Genomic DNA, 19,467 nt, shown 5'->3' with positions numbered 1-19,467 from the left:
AGGGTTGGTAAATCCAAAACCTGCAGGGCAGGACAGCAGGCTGGAGACCCAGGGAAGAATTTCAGTTTGAGTCCAAAGACAGCCTGCTAGCAGTATACTTTCTTGTTTAGTGGAGGTCAGTCTTTGTCCTACTAAGGCCTTCAACTGATTGGATGAGGCCCGTCTACATTATGGAGGGTATCTGCTTTACTCAAAGTCTACCAATTTAAATGTTAATCTTACCAAAAAAAACACTTCACAGAAACATCCAGAATAATGTTTGATCAAATATTTTGGCACCATGACACAGCCAAGTTGACGCATAAAATTAACCATCACTTTGCAAATTAGTTCATGACAACAAACCATGAAAAGCAACTTAAAAATAAACTATGGTAATGTATAAGATGGAACAGTAGTTAGCGATTAAAAGTAATAATATAGATATACTAACTCACAAGTGGGAGTGATTTTACATGACATGTTTTTCAATTAAAATTGCAATTCATGCAAGAATATGTAAAGCATAGTTCCAATGTTTTTACAATTAATGCATGCAAGTCTTATTCTTTACAATTCTCTTTAATTCTTACTTTCAATCCTTAAATACTACAGTCTGTTGTTGTAATTAATAATTCCTTATATTCAAATTTCCTAGCTCAAAATACTAATTACCAAGTGCTGTGATTTGGCTCTGATCAATATAGAATTGCTACAGGAGAGATTTCAGGAGTCTTGATACAGATTTGGTACCAGAGGTGATCTCAGGAGACAGACATGCAAAGATGGAATTTGGGGATTGGTTTGGTTGTGCCTTTCAGCATGAGTACAATGCTGATCTCCTTGCCAATGGTAAATAGGATGCTTGTAAGCTACGGCATGCAGAGGCTTCACAGTTAATTAGCTATCATGTATGAAATACTAACTGAAGCATGTGCCTTGGAGGCCCAAGAGACTGCTGCACTTGACTGTTATGGCAGTAATGATGACTATAAGGATTGTGGTGTGGGAGAAATTATTTGAGTGCTCCTGAGCACTTATGAAGAGAAAATGACAAACTCAGGTCTCTCATCTCTCTTCAAAAATCATGGTTTGAGGGGGCTGGCCCCATGGCCAAGTGGTTAAGTTTGCGCGCTCTGCTGCAGGCGGCCCAGTGTTTCATCAGTTCAAATCCTGGGCATGGACATGGCACTGCTCATCAAACCACACTGAGGCGGCATCCCACATGCCACAACTAGAAGGGCCCACAACTAAGAATGTACAGCTATGTACCCGGGGGCTTTGGGGAGAAAAAGGAAAAAAATAAAATCTTTAAAAAAAAAATCATGATTTGAGAACCAGACAACTTCCATGGCAGTCCTAAAAGAAGCTCTTATTCTTTGTTGCCATAAGGCTGACATTGTTAAATTCAAACACAAAATATAATAGTCCAGGACTACTTGTTCTGGCTAAGATGTAGTAGTCCTATTCCTTACAATTATTCACTCTTACAATGAAAATACCCTGGAAATAACACAACAAACAAGCATAGAAAGACTGTGAAAGGTGAGAAGAAGGCTGACTGCCTATGGACTTTGATACTTCAGCAGTGGTGGTGATTTCCATTGGTTTTCTTATTACCTTGTTTATATCTCAGACAAGGTACTGCAGAAGCCTCCAATAAATTTTTTTAAAAGTTTTTTTCCTCTAACCAAGACCAAGAAAAGAGTGGCCTAAGAGAACCCCCCAACATTCCTCCTCCCCCCCCCACCTGCCCCCGCACTGTGTGGTAGCAGATAGTAATGCTCTGATTGCCCCATTAATTCTCCATTCTCTTCCTAGTGGAAGTAGGTTGTGTTCCAAATTCCCCTGCTGGGTGATATTGACAACCCAAGCAGGGAGCTGATCTTCCATCCCGACTCAACAAGAAGCAGAAGGTTCTCTGATTAACCTACTAGGGTAGTGTCAATGGGGCTGATCCAGGACTTGATCTTGCATCTCTCACCTGGTGGAAGCAGGTGGTGTTTTGACTTCCCACCTCTGGTGTCAGTAATGTCCAGTGGGTGGCTGAACCTACTTACCCACTTGGCAGTAATGAGATTAAACAAGGCAACAAGGCTAGTCAGCAATTTGGTGCCTCCAACCACCTATCAGGGGAGCCCAGTAAGCAGCTAAGCTTCTGCTCCCACTGGCAACAATGAGGCAAAACAAGCTTTTGCAAGAGAGAGCTAGTCCATTTCCCCCATATTTAGTGTCAAGTGGAACAGTGGAAGTTGAGCTCCCACCTCTTGGAATCAGAGAAGCAGAGCTATGTGGTGGAAGGCAGGGCCAGTAGGGCCCTTGGTATCAGCAAAGTCCAGCAGGGAGCTGAGCTTGTATCCTCAGCTGGAGACGAGATGATGTGAATGAGCACTCCATTTTTGCATGGAGGATGGTAACCTGACTAAGGAGGGGACAACAAGGCAGCATGAGTAGGAAACCCACTTTTGCCAAGGTAGTATCAGCAAAACCCAGCAAGAAGCACAACATATTCCCCCAACCCACATTTTATGCTGTAACTCAACAAGGGGACTGACTGTTAAAAAATAAATTTAAGTGGTTTCTAGAGTCCCAAAATATAACATCCAAATTTTCCAGGAAACAATTGAAAATCACTCATCATACCAAGAACTAGGGAAATTATGACTTGAATGAAAAAAGACAGACACCAACATTGAGATGAATTAGATATTGGAATTATCTGACTGGGATTTGAAATAAGCTATCATCAAAATTAAAAATATGCTTGAAACAAATGAAAAATAGAAAATCTCAGCAAAGAAATAGAAGTTATCAGAGAGAAAACAAAATGGAAATTAGAGAACTGAAAAAAATCCCTGAAATTTAAAAATGGCTAGATGGGATCAGTAGCATAGTGGAAATAAAAGAGGATAGAATCAGTGAACTTGAGGGCGGATCAGTAGAATTTACCCAATACAAACAACAGAGAGAAAAATGATGGGGGGGGGTGAGAGGAGGGAAGAGAGTCCCAGGGACCTGTGAGACAACAGCAAAAGAGCTATCATTGGAGTCCCTGAATGGGAGGAGAGAGTAGAACTGAAAAAGTATTTGAAGAAATAATGGCTGAAAATTCTCCATATTTGGCAAAAAAAATTTTAAACCATAAACCTACAAAAAGCTGAGCAAATCCCAAATAAAATAAACCCAAAGAAATTCACACCAAGACACATCATAATTAAACTTCTGGAAAATAAAGATAAAGAAAAAATCTTGAAAGCAGCCAGACAAAAGATACATTATTTGAGGGAAATATCAATTCAAATGACAGTGAATTTCCCATCTGAAAACATGAAGGCCAGAAGGAAGTGCACACATTTCATAAGTTAAGAGAAAATAATTGAAACACTGTCAGATGAAGGATAACAAATAAAATTTGTCACTAGCAAATCTACCCTGCCTGAAAGACTGACTAAAGGAAAGTATCTAAACAGAAAGACCTGAAACTTCAGAAAGGACAGAACAACAGAACTGGGTCAAAAGAGTGGTAAATATAATTCACTATGCTTATACTAATGAATCTCAAATATAAAAGCAAGGTAAAAATTATAAAAACGGTATACTTAAGCTCTAACATATGAATGATTATCTTAAATATAAATGGTCTAAACACAACAATTAAAAGACAGAGATTGGCAGAGTGGATTTAAAAATGGCCCAACTATGCAGGGTATAAAATCAATTTACATAAATCGGTAGTATTTCTATACTCTAATAATGAACTAACAGAAAAAGAACTCAAGAACACAATACCATTCACAATCACAACAAAGAGAATAAAATACCTCAGGGTGAATTTAACTAAGGAAGTGAAAGATCTATACAAAGAAAACTACAAGGCTTTCCTGAAAGAAATAGATGACAACATAAAGAGATGGAAGGACATTCCATGTACATGGATTGGAAGAATAAACATAGTCAAATGTCCATTCTACCTAAAGCAATCTACAGATTCAATGTCATCCCAATCAGAATCCCAATGACATTCTTTACAGAAATAGAACAAAGAATCCCAAAATTCGTATAGAGCAACAAAAGACTGTGAATTGCTAAAGCAATCCTGAGAAAGAAGAACAAAGCTGGAAGCATCACAATCCCTGACTACAAAACACACTACAAAGCTACAGTCATCAGAACAGCATGGTACTGGTACAAAAACAGGTGCACAGATCAATGGAACAGAATTGAAAGCCCAAAAATACAACCACACATCTATGGACAGCTGATCTTCAACAAAGGAGCTGAGGGCATACAATGGAGAAAAGAAAGTCTTTTCAACAAATGGTGCTGGGAAAACTGGAAAGCCACATGTAAAAGAATGAAAATTGACCATTCTTTTTCACCATTCACCAAAATAAACTCAAAATGGATCAAAGGCCTAAAGCTGAGACCTGAAACCATAAGGCTTCTAGAAGAAAACGTAGGCAGTACACTCTTTGACATCAGTATTAAAAGGATCTTTTCAGACACCTTGTCTTCTCAGACAAGGGAAACAATAGAAAGAATAAACAAATGGGTCTTCATCAGACTAAAGCGCTTCTTTAAGGCAAAGGAAAACAGGACTGAAACAAAAAAACAACCCACTAACTGGGAAAAAATATTTGCAAGTCATACATCTGACAAAGGCTTAATATCCATAATATGTAAAGAACTCACACACTTAACAACAAAAAAATCAAACAACTCGATCAAAAAATGGGCTGGAGACATGAACAGAATTTCTCCAAAGATATATGGATGGCAAATAGGCACATGAAAAGATGTTCATCATCGCTGATCATCAGGGAAATGCAAATCAAAACTACACTGAGATATCACCTTACATCCATTAGAATGACAAAAATAAAACAAATAGTAACAAATGTTGGAGAGATTGTGGAGAAAAAGGAACCCTACACTGCTGGTGGGATTGCAAACTGGTGCAGCCACTATGGAAAACAGTATGGAGATTCCTCAAAAAATTAAAAATAGAACTATCATATGATCCAGCCATCCCACTACTGGGTATCTATCCAAAGAGCTTGAAGTCAGCAATTCCAAAAGCCACATGCACCCCAATGTTTATTGCAGCATTATTTACAATAGCCAAGACGTGGAAGCAACCTAAGTGACCATCAACAGATGATTGGATAAAGAAGACGTGGTATATATATATATATATATATATATATATAATGGAATACTATTCAGCCATAAAAAAGAACAAAATCGTCCCACTTGCAACAAGATGGATGGACCTTGAGGGAATTATGTTAAGTGAAATAAGCCAGATAGAGAAGGACAATCTCTGTATGACTCCACTCATATGAGGAATATAAAAATGTAGACAAAGAGAACAGATTAGTGGCTACCTGGGGAAAGGTGGGGTGGGGGTGGGCACAAAGGATGAAGGGGTGCACCTACAACACGACTGACAGACAATAATGTACAACTGAAATTTCACAAGATTGTAACCTATCATTCACTCAATTAAAAAAAATGGCCCAACAATATGCTATCTATAAGAAACTTACCTCAAATCAACAACTCAGGTGGGTTAAAAGTAAAAAAATGGAAAATATATATCATGCAAATATTAATCAAATAAAGCAGGAGTGACTATAGTAATATCATCTAAAGTAGACTTCAGAGCTAAGACAATTATTAGGGACAAATAGAGACATAATGATATAATGACAAAATGATAAAAAGATCATTCCACCAGGAAGACATAACAGTCCTAAATGTGTACACACCAAGTGGCAGAGCCTCAAAACACATGAAGTACATACTGATAGAGATGAAAGGAGAAATAGAAAAATCCATGATTAAGTTGGAGACTTCAACACGCGCCTCTTAGCAATTGATAAAACTACTAACTAGTAAATCAGCAAGAGTAGAGAAGAAGTAAGCAACACAATCACCTAACAGGATCCAATTGACATATAGAACACTCCACCCCAAACCAACAGAATATATATATATTTTAAGTGCCAAGAAAACATTCACTATGAGAGATCATACTCGGTTATAAAACAAGTCTCATCAAATTTAAAATGATTGAAATTGTAGAGAGTATCTTCTCTGATCACAATGGGATAAATCTTGAAATCAATAATAGAAAGACAACAGGAAAATCTCCAAGCTCTTGAAAATTTAACCATACAGATCTAAATAATCTGTTAGTAAAAGAAGTAGTCTTAAAGGAAATTTTAAAAATACATAGAACTGAATGAAAATGAGAATGCAGCATATTGAAATATGTGAGAAACAGCTAAAGCAGTATTGAGAGAAATTTATAGCTCTAAATGCTTACATTAGAAACAAGGAAAGATCTCAAATCAATTATCTAAGTTTCTAATCCAAAAAACTTAAGAAAAAGAAGAGCAAAATAGACTCAAAGCAAGCAGACAGAAGAAATAGTAAAGACTGAGTAGCAATCAATGAAATCAAAACCAAGAAAACAATAAAGAAAAATCAATGAAAGAAAAAACTACTTCCCCCCCCCAAAAAAATCAACAGAACTGGTAAACCTCTAAAAAGACTGATGCAGCAAAAAAGAGAGAAGATACAAATCACCAATGTGATTAAAGAAACAGGGAATATCACTACAGATCCTTTAGCCATTAAAATGGTAATAAGGGAATGTTGGAAACAACTCTATATTCATAAATTCAAGGGCTTAGAGAAAATGAAATAATCTCTCAAAACCCACAAAATTCCAAAACTCAACCAACATGAAATAGACAATCTCTATAGTCCCACAACTATTTAAAAAAATTAATTTGTACGTAAAAATATCCTAAAACAGAGAACTTCAGACCCAGATGATTTCACTGGAGAATTCTACCAAACATTTAAAGAAGAATTCATTTCAATTTTACACAATCTTGTCGAGAAAATAGAAGAGGGAACACTTCCCACCTCATTTTATGAGACTTGTTCTTACCCTGACACCAATATCAAACCAAGATAGTACAAAAATAAAACTACAGACAGAACCAATATTTCTCATGAACTTAGATGCAAAAATCATCAATAAAATACTAGCAAACTGAATCCAACAATATATAACAAGAACTATAGAAATATCAGCAACATGATGAAGTGAGCTGTTCCCTTTGTCTCTTTCCTTCTGAATTACAATTAAGCAGACATTGACTGACTGATAGAGGATAGCCACACAGCATAACAGGATCCTTGAGAGACTCTAACAGCTATACATCTAAAGGTGGATGGACTGGATCTGCAGGAAGCAGTGGAGATCCAGGAGCACACCCCTCCCCCTCCAAGGCAGCAGCAAGCCAGGTTGCAGAGCCTGACACAGCAACTCTAAGAGGAGGCAGGTGCAGTCCAGTCTCCATGCAAACTCTATCCTGGTCTTCAAGAGTGCCCACTGTGCTGTGGCATCCCCACCAGTGGGAACGTTCCCCTCCGAGAGTCCATGGCTCAGCTCTTGTGAAGGAGCCCCACCCACCAAGCACAGCAGTCAGTACAACTGTAAGAGGAGGTGGGGGCAGCCCAGGATGCATGCACAAACACCTTCAGAAGGGTAGCCTGACCTGTGGGAGTGCCCACAATGCCCTAGTGGACCTGCCAGTGGGAATGCTCCCCACTGATTAGCTGTGGCTCAGCCCCTGTGGAGGTGCTCTGCCCACCAAGCACAGTGACTTGCCCACCAAACTACCAGGGAGCACATGCCAGCCTGCACCTACACAACCTACTCTCTAAGCATGGAGGCACAGACGCTGTTCCCCCATGAGAGTGATCTGCCAAGCAGATGTGGCCAGCCCATGCAAATGCAGTATTTGCACAACAACCAACAGATGAGGGGGGATCAGAAACATAGCTCCTGCTTCCTTTGAGTGATGGCAGGTAGAATCTGTGACCTGATACTACCATAAATGTGCTGGCAAAGGATCAGTTCATCAAACACCATGAAAAACTACAGTAACACTTCAGAGCAGAAGGAAAATGATAAATCTCCCAAAACCAATCCTGAAGTCACAAATATTTACAACCTAAATGACAGAGACTCCAAAATAGTTGTCACAAAGAAACTGAATGAGCTACAAGAAAACTCATAAAAACAGTTCAATGAGTTCAGGAATAAAATTAATGAGCAGAAGGAATAATTAACAAACGAGATTGAAACTGAAAAAAAAACCAAACAGAAATTCAGGATATGAAGAATGCAATTAATGAGATTAAAAATAATCACGAATCCTTAAAAAATAGATCTGACATTATGGAGGACAGAATTACTGGTTTAGAGGACAGAAATATAGACATGTTTCAGGTGGAGAAGGAGGGAGAGCTAAGGTTTTTTAAAAATGAAGAAATGCTTTGAGAAATATCCTACTCAATCAGGAAAAGCAACATAAGGATTATAGATATTCTAGAGGGAGAAAAGGGGGAGAAAGGAGCAGAGAATTGTTCAAAGAAATAATAGCTGACAACTCCCAAAACCTGGAGAAAGAAGTGGACTTACACGTACATTAAGCCAACAGAACTCTAATTACATGAATGTAAAGTGATATTCTCCAAGGCATATAATAGTAAAACTGGCAAAAGTCAATGATAAAGAAAAAATATTAAGGGCAGCAAGGCAGAAGAAAATAATCTACAAAGGAACCCCTATCAGGCTTCCAGCAGATTTCCCAGCAGAAACTTTACAGGTTAGGAGAGAATGGAATGATGTATTCAAAATACTGAAAGACAAAAACTTCCAGCCAAGAATACTCTGTGCAGTGAAACTATCTTTCAGAAACAATGTAGAAATAAAAACTTTGGCAGATAAACAAAAACTGAGGGAGTTAATTGCCACTAGACCTCCCTTATAAGAAATGATAAAAGAAGGCCTCATACCTGAAACAAAAAGGCAAATGTCTACAAAGCTTTGAACAAGGAGACAAATAGACAGACAAAATCAGAAAACTGCAGCTCTTTATCAGAACAAGTTAGCACTTAATTATAACACGATTATAAAATATAGATATAAACACTTAATTATAACATAAAAGATAAAGGGAAGGAAAACATCAAAAATAACTATAAACACATCATCCTAATCACAAACTCACAACACAAAACAGAATAATTTGTGACAACAATACCTCAGAAGGGGAAGAGGAAAGGGACAGAACCTGCTTAGGCTAATGGAGATAAGAGGCTATCAGAAAATGGACTATCTCATCTACAAGATCTTTTATATAAACCTCACAATAACCACTAAACAAACAATCAGAGCAGAGCCACAATTCATAAATAAAAAGAAAACTGAGAAATCCATCACAGAAAAGCACCAAACTGAAATGGTAGTCAGAAATACAAGGGAAAAGAAATAATGGAAGTGAAGAACAACTGGAAAACAAGATATAAAATGGCAGCATTAAGCCATCATATATCAGTAATCACTCTAAATGTAAATGGATTGAATTCTCCAATCAAAAGACGCAGAGTGGCTGAATGGATGGAAAAACAAGAACCAGCAATATTCAGCCTCCAGGAAACAGATCTCAGCTCTAAAGGCAAACATATGGTCAGAGTGAATGATGATACTCTGAGCTAATGAAAAACAAAAGAAAGCAGGTGTTGCTATACTTATATCAGACAAAGCAGACTTCAAGATAAAAAAGACAATGAGAGACAAAGAAGGGCAGTATACAATGATGAAAGGGACATTCCACCAAGAGGACACAACACTTATGAATATACATGCACCTAATACAGCAGCACCAAAGTATATAAAGTGACTATTAACAGACCTAAAAGGAGAAATTAACAGCAATACAATAATAGTAGGGGACCTCAAAATTCCATTTACATCAACCGAGAGATCATCCAGATAGAAAGTCAACAAGGAAATAGTGGACTTAAATGAAAGACTAGACAAGATGGCCTTAATAGATATACATAAAACATTCCATCCAAAAACAGTAGACTACACATTCTTCTCAAGTGCACATGGAACATTCTCAAAGATAGACCATATGTTGGGAAATAAGGCAAGTCCTGATAAATTTAAGAAGATTGAAATCATATCAAGCATCTTTTCTGACCATAATGCTGTGAAACAAGAAATCAACTACAAGAAAAAAGCTGAGAAAGTGAGAAAGATGTGGAGACTAAACAACATGCTACTGAACAACCATTGGATCAATGAAAAAATCAAAGGAAAAATAAAAAGATCTCTGGAGACCAATGAAAATGACCATACACCATACTAACTCTTATGGGATGCAGCAAAAGTGGCTCTAAGAGAGAAATTCATAGCAATATAGGCCCACCTCAACAAACAAGAAAAATCTCAAATAAGTAATCTTAAACTGTACCTAACACAACTAGAAAAGGAAAAATAAATCCCGAAGTCAGCAGAGGGAAAATAATAATAAAAACTTGAGGCAAAATAAATGAAATAGAGACCAAAAAAAGAGTAGAAAGGGTAAATGATAAAAGCTGGTTCTTTGAGAAGATAAACAGAATTGACAAGTGCTGAGCCAGACTCACTAAGAAAAAAAGAGAGAAGGCTCAAATAAATAAAATTTGAAATGAAAGAGGAGAAATTACAACAGATACCACAGATATACAAAGGATTATAAGAGAATATTATGAAAAACTATATGCCAACAAATTGGATAACCTAGAAGAAATGGATAAATTCTTAGATTCATACAACCTTCCAAAACTGAATGAAGAAGAAACAGAATCTGAATAGAACAATCACAAGTAAAGAAATTGAAACTGTAATCAAACACCTCCCCAAACACAAAAGTCCAGGAACAGATGGCTTCTCTGGAGAATTGTACCAAACATTCAAAGATTTAAGACCTATTCTTCTCAAACTATTCCAAGAAACTGAAGAAGATGTAACACATCCTAACTCATTCTATGAGGCCAACATTACTCTGATACCAAAACCAGACAAGAAAACACAAAGAAGAAGAATTACAGGCCAATATTGCTGATGAACATAGATGCAAAAATCCTCAACAAAACATTGGCAAACCAAATACAGCAATACATTAAGAGGGTTATATACCATGATCAAGTGAGATTTATACCTGGGATGCAGGGATGGTTCAACATCTGCAAATCAAGCAACGTGATACACCAGATTAAATGAGGAATAAAAATCACATGATCATTTCAATAGACACTGAGAAAGCACTTGACAAGATCCAACATCCATTTAGATAAAAACTCTCAATAAAATTGGTATAGAAAGAAAGTATCTCAGTATAAATAAAGGCCATATATGACAAACCCACAGCCAACATCATACTTAGTGGTGAAAAACTGAAAGCCATCACCCTGAGAACAGGAAGAAGACAAGGGTGCTCACTCTTACCACTCCTATTCAGCATAGTACTAGAGGTTTTGGCCAGAGCAATTAGGCAAGAAAAAGAAATAAAAAGCATTCAAATTGGACAGGAAGAAGTGAAACTCTTGCTCTTTGTGGACAACATAATTCTATATATAGAAAATTCTAAAGAATCCACCATAAAACTATTAGAAATAATCAACAACTACAGCAAAGTTGCAGGGTACAAAATCAACGTACAAAAATCAGTTGCATTTCTACACACTATTAACAAACTAGCAGAAAGAGAAGTCAAGAATACAACAACATTTGAAATACTCTCATGTGATCCTTCTAAAAACAAGGACTGGATTCAAATACTCTGACCCTAAGGTAAACAATAGTTGTTTCCAGGGCACCATATAAGCCCTCTGGGTTTTAATTCTGGTGTGGAGATAAGCATTAGTTTGCCTCCCTCCCCAAAACATGGTGACTTGTGCCTTAGGAATGGTTATAAGAGAGTGTTTGCCTCAAGTATTTGAGAAAACACCTCCAGTAGATCATGTAGCCCCCAGATGGCTGCAGAGAATCAAGCTACCTTTGGTTACTTGGGTGAGATTATCAGAGGGTTAGCTGAGTCTTTACTCCTGTGTACAACATGGGCAGTATTACCTACAACGGGAATCATTCCATTAGAAAATATAGTGCCAAATTTGTCCCTGAGTTCAGACGTAACAATCAATGATACTACTTTGGACATTGAAGGCATTCAGGTCAGCCTCATCACTGGACAGCGTTGTTATGGATGAAAGAATTGTCCTAGACCTCCTCTTTGCAGACCAAGGTGGTGTCTGCGTGATTGATAACATATCCTGCTGTGCATGGACCAATGCCTCGGGCCAAGTGTAAAGTTTAATATAGAACCTTTCCTTCAAACTTGGTTTGAAGGTGGACCCTGAGAATTCATGGTATTTGTGAGGCTGGCTAGATCCAGGACCTTTGGGAGCATGGCTGAGGTCCATACTTCAGGTTGGCCTCATCCTGCTTCTTGGAGTTCTATTGAAAATAATCTTAATTATGTTGTGTGTGAGAAACACTGAACAGATTTGGTCCCAGCTGGTGCCGACCAGATTAATAAAAGTGACTGATGGAGTGGCATACACATGGGAAAATTTGCCAGGATCCAAAACTATGTAGAAATGGATAAATGTTAGGGGAGACAATTCTCCCTGAATATCACATTTATGTATGGTCTGGATCCTTTGAGCAAAGGCATTTACAGTCAATTTAAAGTGTTTGTATAAGAAAAAAATTCCAGGATTGTAAAGCTTAGAGACATCTCTCTCCCTGGAGATAGTCCAGGGTAATAAAGAAAAAGACTCTCCTTCCCCTCCTCAAAGAAAAGATGCTTATATTCCAGAGGAAAGAGATTCCCTCTCCACCCTCTGAAAGTCACCAACAGGCCTACATAAAATCTGTTTCCTAATTTCAGGATGCCTTTCCTTTAATGCACTCCATTGCATGTATAGGCATCATCTGGCCTTCATTGTGTTCCCCCCTGGGAGCTGAGGTTCAGTGAATCAGTGCTATGAAGTTACTCTGGCTGCTGCTTTGCGGTGACCAGTAAACTATCTTTATCTCTACACCTGAGACCTCGGGTTTTCTGTGGGTGTGTTTAAGCGTATATCTGTAATTTTACCCTTCTTGCAGCTAATAAATTAGCCTACCATACATATATGTATATTTGGTAGGCTAACTTGTTAGCTTGCAAGTAAGATAAAAATCTCAGATCCTTCACAGTTTCTGACTTAATAGTTAATGTCCACCTAAGGACATCTACTATAGAAGGCACTCTTAATTAGGTGGACAAAATAGTATGCTCTGTGTATGACAGCAAGCCTCTTTCCTCATCTACTACAGTAGATGATAGCCTCAATAAGCTCATGAATAAAGTGGCCTTGATGGCAGAGATAAGCCCTATACATGGGCTCAACAATACGGACTTCCCCTTACCAAGTCTGACTTGGCTAATGCTACTGCTAAGTCCCTGATGAGTCATCAACAACAGACATCAGCATTAAGTTCTGATATGGCACCATTATTTGGGAGGATCTGTGAGCCAACTCCTGGTAGGTCGATTATATTTTACCTTTTCTGACATGGAGGGAGCAGAAATTCATTCTTACTGGAATAGATATATATTCTGGATATGGATTTGCCTTCCCTAACTGTAATGCACCAGCACCAGTTATGGTATCACAAAATGCCTTATCCACTATCATAGTACTCCCCATAGCATTGCATCTGGGTCAAGAAACTCAATTCACAGCAAAGGAAGTGCATCATTTGGCTCATGCCCATGGAATTAACTGGTCTTACGCCTACTGTATCAGCTGCTCCCAGAAGCAGCTTGCCTAATTGAGCAGTGGAATGGCTCACTGAAGACTCAATTATGTTGACAATTGGAAGACAATATCTTGAGAGGATAGATTACTGTCTTCAGGAATGTAGCATATACTTTCAAGTGGGTATAAGCCATTGTCCCTTCCCCCATGGCCACTAGACCCCCAGCATTCATGGAGCATTAAAAGTACTACCAAATCAATGGAAGGATTTTTGATATACACTTACACTCCCAATCTACAAGATTTTAGGACCTAGGGGTCTTGGAAACTCAGAGACTCCTCAACCCCGAGGAGAGTCTGTAGGCTTCAGGGCCCACACAAATTTTCCCCCTTAAGGCAGATGTAGTAGGAGTATTAGGGCCAAGGCTGTGCCATTCTTGATTCACATGCATATATTTGCCAATATTCTCCACCATTGTGTTTTTCTTTACATCTTGGCTCATGTTGAAAGTCATTGTGATGGTCACTCATGCAATGTTATGAATGTACATTCACACCATGTACAATAGTTGTCAAAAAGATTGTCATGAATGTCAGGCTCACACAAAGAGATGCTCACACAAAAGCAAATAGTATAACATTCAAACACTTTGTACACTCATGTATATGAACACACATGAATTAATACATACAATAATATGAAACTCTGTGATTCTAATTAAACTTTAAATACAATGACACGTCCACACCTACCCCAAACACAGGGTACCCAACATCTATGTACATGTGGCAGAATATATTTCCCAAAGATGGTCATGGCTACATATCTATGCCATCCCACAAACTCTTCTTACAATGTATTTGACACTCCTCCCACTGAGGAGTGGTTGGGTCTGTGTTCCTTCCCCTTGAATCTTGGTGGATGTTTGTGAATCCTCAACCAATAGAGTATGGTCGAAGTGATGTTATGTGACTGCCAATGCTAGGTTTCAAAACTTCTATCTGGTTCTTTACATGGAAAGGGTACATGTGAGTGTTTCGCCCAACACCAATATCAATCATGAAATGCTAATGAATGAACATTCAGATGATTCTAACCCCCAGGCTTCAAGTCTTTCAGCCATGGTTCTAGAAATCATGGAGCAGAGATGGACCATTCTTTTTCATCCTGTCTGAATTTCTGACCTATAGAAAATATGAGAGATATTAACTGATTATTGTTGTTTTAAGACACCAAGTTTTGTGGTAATTCGTTACATAGTAATAAATAACTAATAGAATCCTTTTCCTCAATTCCGAGAAAAGAGCTTCTGTCCTTGCTGAGAGGAGAATGCTTTGTTATCTTGCATTAATCTTGGCTACTAGGCAAGGAGACAGGCAGATGTCCTTGAGCCTCTCTGTTAGGATAGCAGGTTACTATGGCCCTGAGAGTTCATCCTGGACGTCACCAAGTTGACTGACTTGAGCACACGACAGCAATTTGCATTTCAAGAACAATCCAGGGCCTTATCCTTCCTCTTTACCCCTATTCTAGGTTCAATCTAGTTGAAAAAATTCAAAAATACATACAAACAAAATTCTTACATAACAACCCCTCTACACAATAGAAATGCTCATAAATCTGGGGGTAACTGAATTAAAGTTCTAGTTGAAAGCAGGAAGAAGAGAGCCAAGTAGCTTAATTTCTCAAGAGCTCCTGGGCTGCATCATGAGACCTGTTCATTCGAGCCATAAGGAGAAGGTCATGTCTAGGTGTCACCTTAGTCCTCCTCCTGCCTTAATGAGGAATTGCCTCATTAAGTCCTCGGCCAAAATCAGAGATCTTGCCCTTCTGGTTTTGAAGTAAGGACCAATATCAAGAGTCATATCACAGAAATATTACCCATCTACAAACATTGCTTACATATATCTACCTGCTTGGTCCACTCAACCTCTCTGAGATGAGCTTAAATCAGTTCAGGGCAGAAGTCTTCCCTCAAAGAACAGGCTAGGTAGAGTTTCGAAAGCAAAGCAGCCAGTTCTGGCAAGGATACCACCTGGCTGTGTTCACGCCCCTCACCTCTCTAGGATTTTATTTCTATACCAATGAGGGCAAATTCATTCTACACAAGAATGGATCACTATAGAGAATCCCAGCAATGCAGTTCACTTTGTAGGAAGCATCTTTAGGATGCCACTCCATTCTTGAAAGGATGGTGACTACAGCTTCCTGATGCTCATGCTTTTTAAAACATTGTGAGTTTGCATTGTGTCACTCAGTCTGTGTAAATGTAGGACTTCTTGTGAAAGAAATTCTCTCTGCATACATACTGCAAATTCTCCTATTGCATTTACAGTATACAGTGTAAGTATGATATTGGGATTTAAAATAAGAAATATATATTTGTTCTTCATCCCTGTTTGTGGCACAGAGCTCCTAAAACCCTTGGAATTTTCTCAGTGATAAGAGCACTAGGAGCATCTCTTGTTCTGAATGCAGCGCTCCTGAGACCATTGTAATTTCCTGGGTGAAAGGAGTGTCTTTTGTTCTAATGAGGTGACTCTGGGTGGGCTCCTGGATGGGCGCTGGTCACCAGAAAGACAAAGTCATGATTAGAACCTTAGAATTTTCCGCCCTGTCCCCCAAGTCTCCTGAGGAGAGAGAAGGGCTGAAGATGGAATTAATGCTCAATCAAGCTTACATGATAAAGCCTCCATAAAATCCCAAAAGTATGGGGTTTGGAGAGCTTCCAGGTTGGTGAACACGTGCAGATTGGGGAGAGTGGCCTACTCGGAGAGCATGGAAGCTCTGTGACCCTTTCACATACTTTGCCCTATGCATCTCTTCCATCTGGTTGTTGCTGAGTTATATCCTTTTATGATAAACCAGTAATTTAGAAAGTAAAATGTTTCTCTGACCTCTGTGAGCTGCTGTAGCAAATTAATCAAACCTGAGGAGGGGGTCGTTGGTACCTCCGATTTGTACCCAAATCTGACAGAAGTTGTGGGTATCCTGGGGACCTACTACTCGCAATTGGCATCTGAAATAGGTTGGGAGCACGCTTGTGAGACTGAGCCCTTAACCTGTGAGATCTGACACTATCTCCAGGTAGATAGTGTTAGAACTGAGTTAATATGTAGGAAACCAGCTGATGTTGCAAAGAATTGCTTGATGTGGGGAAAAAACTTCCATACATTTGGTGACCAGAAGTGAAGTGTTTTGTGTGGGTAGTAAAGGTAACTCACAAGAGAAAGACAAATGAGAGAAGAACGGAATTTTTCCCCACACAGCTGGAAAATTGAGTATTTCTATTAGAGTTGGTGTCTGAGAATTGTTTGTTGGTGTGGGGACCGCCCCCTGTCAACACACACACATGTTGGAATTTGGGAGCAAAACTGATATTAGTAAGTGACCATAACAAATTCATTCTGAAGTAACACAGGTTATAGTTAACATCAAAGTGCTGACTTTACTACGAACAAATATTTATATACATGAAGGTGTGAACCTCCTTCTATCAATAAGTGACAGCACCAGGCCAGATATCCAGGAACATGATTGAATGTTCCTTCTCCCTGAAGTCCCCACAGCCAAGCACTTACAATTACATTTTAATTTTTACTTTTATTATTTTAAAATTAAAATTCTAATATAAGCTCACTGTAAAAATTCCATCATGCAAATATGTATGAAGAAATTATCTCCTCCCCAAATTCCCAACCCAATACACTTGAAATAAATAAGCAATATTACAGTTGAGTTTCACAGCTTTTACCACGGCTCAACAAATATATCAAATACATGTACACTTTTATAAGGTTATTTTGTTTTTCTTTTAAAAAATAATTTGGACTAAGTATGTTATTCTGCCACTTGCTCTCTTTCATCTAAACCTATACCTCAGATATGTTTCCAGGTTGACATATACAATTTTAACTCACTCTTTTTTGATAACTGCATAATAATTCATAGTATGCATGTGTATATATGTGTACTGCATCATTATTTGTAATTGCAAAGAAACTGGAATGAAATCAGGACTCTGATTGATTTCCATATTCATGAACCAGAATCCGAGTCCCGATTTCTTCCCAGTTTTTTAGCAGTTACAAATAATGCTGCAGTACACATATATACACATTTACATATGTCCTCCAATTCTTGCTTTTGTTTAGTTTACTGTTCAGCTTTGTTTTGTTTAGATACCAGGAAGAGAGATACTTGGGCCAGATTTATTATGGTGTTTTACTTTTTATCAATCCTGTCAGATTCCTTTCTTAAATATGTAGCGATTTACACTACTGTAGGTAATGTAAGAGCTCCTGTCAGCTACAGCCTCAGCCGACCTGAATGTTTTTAACATTTTTAATCATTATCAATCTAATGAGAAAAGAACTACACCCTGTTGTAGTTTGGATTGTACTTATCCCGACCATTACTGAGGCTTCAGGTCTTCCCACACGTTTCTTAGATGCCTGCATGTCATAGTCCATGAACTGCATGCTGATGTACTTTGTGCACTTTTCTGTTTGATTGTACGTGTGTGTGTGTGTTAGCAGTGGAGCTTTATATATATTACTAATACTTTCATTTTGCAGAAAGTATTGCATGTGGTTACATTTGTCTGCCATTTGTCTTCTGACATTCTTTGAGTTTTCTGTTGACATGTTCATTTTCAATATTGTATATATGGTTTTTATTCTATTTTGTATAGCACAACGATTTTTAGAAACATATTCGTCATGTTATAGTAGAAGTGACTGTACCAGCAATAAAAAGAGGAATACCATATAATCCTTTAGATATTTAAAAGATCATTTCAAAAGCTTCTACTACTGCCAAAAAAAAAAAAAAACCTTCAAAAAGGAAGATAAAATGAAGATATCTTCAGACTAATCAAAGCTGAAAGAACTGATTACCAACAGATTTGCAATTTTAAAAATACTAAAGGATGCTCTTGAGGATGAAAGACAATGATCCCAGTTAGAAACCTGGATCTGCAGGAGTAAAGAACAATAATTAACACAGTAAATACATAGTTAAACATAATTTTCTTCAGTTAGCTCTAGGTGACTCCTGTTGAGCAGAACACCGTGCACTCATTACCAACGTCGGAAGTGGACTCCAGCCATGTGGGGGACAGCAAAGCTCATCGCTGTGCCAACCGCCAGGAATAGAAGTCCGAACGCTTCTGCCCAGCACATCTACTGTCAGCTGGCGGCAGGCCTGAGGGCCACTGCCAAACAGGCTAGGCAGAACAAAAGAGCACACACTGGGCTTCCAACAGGGAGAGCTATTCCCTCACAAGGCGAGAAGCCTCGCACAGGCTGTGTGGGCTCTGTTTCTCTTGACAAGGAAGTGTTCCAGGCCCAAGGCCCATTCTTAGGCAGCCAAGTGGAGCCTGAAAGGCTGCATGCAAGAAATTGCCTTTCCCAACAGATTTTTTTTTGAAGAAGAAGATTAGCCCTGAGCTAACTACTGCCAATCCTCCTCTTTTTTGCTGAGGAAGCCTGGCCCTGAGCTAACATCCGTGCCTATCTTCCTCTACTTTATAGGTGGGACGCCTACCACAGCATGGCCTGCTAAGCGGTGCCGTGTCCGCACCCGGGATCTGAACAGGTGAACTCCGGACACCTGAGAAGCGGAACGTGCAAACTTAACCGTTGCACCACTGGCCGGCCCCTCCCAACACTTTTAAATCCTTATTTATTTACCTATCTCTCTATTTATTTATTTATTACTTTATTGCACTGACTTGAATGCCCAGTAAAATTCTTTTAATAAGTGGAGAAATTGCAACAAACCTGACTTGTTTCCATTCTCCAACTTTTAGTGTTTCACTGTTA

Source organism: Equus przewalskii, chromosome 1 (genome assembly GCF_037783145.1).
Source record: "Equus przewalskii isolate Varuska chromosome 1, EquPr2, whole genome shotgun sequence".
NCBI lineage: Eukaryota > Metazoa > Chordata > Mammalia > Perissodactyla > Equidae > Equus > Equus przewalskii.
This window is presented reverse-complemented; position numbering follows the sequence as displayed.